The sequence below is a fragment of the Hyperolius riggenbachi genome, chromosome 4 (assembly GCF_040937935.1).
Source record: "Hyperolius riggenbachi isolate aHypRig1 chromosome 4, aHypRig1.pri, whole genome shotgun sequence".
Taxonomy (NCBI): Eukaryota; Metazoa; Chordata; class Amphibia; order Anura; family Hyperoliidae; genus Hyperolius; species Hyperolius riggenbachi.
Genome location: NC_090649.1, coordinates 103,670,799 through 103,673,298, shown reverse-complemented (window position 1 = coordinate 103,673,298; position 2,500 = coordinate 103,670,799). Strand labels below are relative to the sequence as shown.

Genomic DNA, 2,500 nt, shown 5'->3' with positions numbered 1-2,500 from the left:
GCACATGTGTGTGTTTAGTGTGCAAGCCGGGGATGCAGTTTCTATACCCTAGCTTCCATCTGGCTCGTTGGTCTAGGGGTATGATTCTCGCTTAGGGTGCGAGAGGTCCCGGGTTCAAATCCCGGACGAGCCCTTCCTTCAAACTACGTGTTGAACAGAAGCGAAAGAGTGCTCTTGCTAAAAGTAAGTGAAGAAATCAAGTAAAGCCCACTTATAGCCTGTTCCACCACTCTGTGTCCTTTTCACTGCCACTGCTGTCACCAGAGTCGGCTCGTTGGTCTAGGGGTATGATTCTCGCTTCGGGTGCGAGAGGTCCCGGGTTCAATTCCCGGACGAGCCCTTGATTTAGGCATAGTGATGGCCTACGCTCATAGTTATGCTCCTTGCAATTTCTTTGAACCTACTACCACACATGTATATACATCGGTTGGGTGGTACAGGTCGCTACAGGGCTGCTAACTGGCTCGTTGTTCTAGGGGTATGATTCTCGCTTTGGGTGCGAGAGGTCCCGGGTTCAAATCCCGGACGAGCCCAAGTCTTTCCTCTTGCCATGTCAGGACGGGGAACGTTTGGCTCTGAGGTGTAGCACGGCTTCTTTCTAGTTCCCCTCATGATAGTTGATGAGTGTGTGCTGCACGGACTTTATTTTTGCCCTAAGTAACATTTTTTGAAATGCTACTGGCAAATGTTGTGCTAGCATGTAAGGCACCCATGATCCTAGAGCAGCCCTTGCAGAGCTTGTGTCAGTATACCACCCATACATTGTTTTTGCTGGTCACAATTTTGAAGCTTTTTTAAACAAAACATATGTATCAATAAAATCTTTAATCTACCAAAAATGGCTTCAACTAATATCAAGCATATCTATCACTTTAAAGGCAAAGCATTCATCTAGCCAATAGAAGGAACTTGCTACTGTTAAAAAAAAAAAAAAAAAAAAAATAAAGGCACATGTGTGTGTTTAGTGTGCAAGCCGGGGATGCAGTTTCTATACCCTAGCTTCCATCTGGCTCGTTGGTCTAGGGGTATGATTCTCGCTTAGGGTGCGAGAGGTCCCGGGTTCAAATCCCGGACGAGCCCTTCCTTTAAACTACGTGTTGAACAGAAGCGAAAGAGTGCTCTTGCTAAAAGTAAGTGAAGAAATCAAGTAAAGCCCACTTATAGCCTGTTCCACCACTCTGTGTCCTTTTCACTGCCACTGCTGTCACCAGAGTCGGCTCGTTGGTCTAGGGGTATGATTCTCGCTTCGGGTGCGAGAGGTCCCGGGTTCAATTCCCGGACGAGCCCTTGATTTAGGCATAGTGATGGCCTACGCTCATAGTTATGCTCCTTGCAATTTCTTTGAACCTACTACCACACATGTATATACATCGGTTGGGTGGTACAGGTCGCTACAGGGCTGCTAACTGGCTCGTTGTTCTAGGGGTATGATTCTCGCTTTGGGTGCGAGAGGTCCCGGGTTCAAATCCCGGACGAGCCCAAGTCTTTCCTCTTGCCATGTCAGGACGGGGAACGTTTGGCTCTGAGGTGTAGCACGGCTTCTTTCTAGTTCCCTTCATGATAGTTGATGAGTGTGTGCTACACGCACTTTATTTTTGCCCTTAGTAACATTTTTTGAAATGCTACTGGCAAATGTTGTGCTAGCATGTAAGGCACCCATGATCCTAGAGCAGCCCTTGCAGAGCTTGTGTCAGTATACCACCCATACATTGTTTTTGCTGGTCACAATTTTGAAGCTTTTTTAAACAAAACATATGTATCAATAAAATCTTTAATCTACCAAAAATGGCTTCAACTAATATCAAGCATATCTATCACTTTAAAGGCAAAGCATTCATCTAGCCAATAGAAGGAACTTGCTACTGTTAAAAAAAAATTAAAAAAAAAAAAAAAAAAAAATAAAGGCACATGTGTGTGTTTAGTGTGCAAGCCGGGGATGCAGTTTCTATACCCTAGCTTCCATCTGGCTCGTTGGTCTAGGGGTATGATTCTCGCTTAGGGTGCGAGAGGTCCCGGGTTCAAATCCCGGACGAGCCCTTCCTTCAAACTACGTGTTGAACAGAAGCGAAAGAGTGCTCTTGCTAAAAGTAAGTGAAGAAATCAAGTAAAGCCCACTTATAGCCTGTTCCACCACTCTGTGTCCTTTTCACTGCCACTGCTGTCACCAGAGTCGGCTCGTTGGTCTAGGGGTATGATTCTCGCTTCGGGTGCGAGAGGTCCCGGGTTCAATTCCCGGACGAGCCCTTGATTTAGGCATAGTGATGGCCTACGCTCATAGTTATGCTCCTTGCAATTTCTTTGAACCTACTACCACACATGTATATACATCGGTTGGGTGGTACAGGTCGCTACAGGGCTGCTAACTGGCTCGTTGGTCTAGGGGTATGATTCTCGCTTTGGGTGCGAGAGGTCCCGGGTTCAAATCCCGGACGAGCCCAAGTCTTTCCTCTTGCCATGTCAGGACGGGGAACGTTTGGCTCTGAGGTGTAGCACGGCTTCT

The 2,500-nt window shown here is 46.8% G+C and overlaps 9 non-coding genes across 9 annotated transcripts; all 9 read left to right on the top strand.

Moving 5' to 3' along the window:
* The first annotated feature begins 61 nt into the window (after nucleotides 1-61).
* On the top strand, nucleotides 62-133 carry TRNAP-AGG (transfer RNA proline (anticodon AGG)). The gene has a single exon. It is a non-coding gene; the product is annotated as a tRNA-Pro (tRNA).
* Nucleotides 134-268: 135 nt separating this feature from the next.
* On the top strand, nucleotides 269-340 carry TRNAP-CGG (transfer RNA proline (anticodon CGG)). Its single transcript has one exon. It is a non-coding gene; the product is annotated as a tRNA-Pro (tRNA).
* Nucleotides 341-461: 121 nt separating this feature from the next.
* Nucleotides 462-533, top strand: TRNAP-UGG (transfer RNA proline (anticodon UGG)). Its single transcript has one exon. It is a non-coding gene; the product is annotated as a tRNA-Pro (tRNA).
* A 475-nt stretch (nucleotides 534-1,008) lies between these two features.
* Nucleotides 1,009-1,080, top strand: TRNAP-AGG (transfer RNA proline (anticodon AGG)). The gene has a single exon. It is a non-coding gene; the product is annotated as a tRNA-Pro (tRNA).
* A 135-nt stretch (nucleotides 1,081-1,215) lies between these two features.
* On the top strand, nucleotides 1,216-1,287 carry TRNAP-CGG (transfer RNA proline (anticodon CGG)). Its single transcript has one exon. It is a non-coding gene; the product is annotated as a tRNA-Pro (tRNA).
* A 121-nt stretch (nucleotides 1,288-1,408) lies between these two features.
* TRNAP-UGG (transfer RNA proline (anticodon UGG)) lies at nucleotides 1,409-1,480 on the top strand. Its single transcript has one exon. It is a non-coding gene; the product is annotated as a tRNA-Pro (tRNA).
* Nucleotides 1,481-1,965: 485 nt separating this feature from the next.
* On the top strand, nucleotides 1,966-2,037 carry TRNAP-AGG (transfer RNA proline (anticodon AGG)). The gene has a single exon. It is a non-coding gene; the product is annotated as a tRNA-Pro (tRNA).
* Nucleotides 2,038-2,172: 135 nt separating this feature from the next.
* TRNAP-CGG (transfer RNA proline (anticodon CGG)) lies at nucleotides 2,173-2,244 on the top strand. Its single transcript has one exon. It is a non-coding gene; the product is annotated as a tRNA-Pro (tRNA).
* A 121-nt stretch (nucleotides 2,245-2,365) lies between these two features.
* On the top strand, nucleotides 2,366-2,437 carry TRNAP-UGG (transfer RNA proline (anticodon UGG)). Its single transcript has one exon. It is a non-coding gene; the product is annotated as a tRNA-Pro (tRNA).
* Nucleotides 2,438-2,500: the final 63 nt, after the last annotated feature.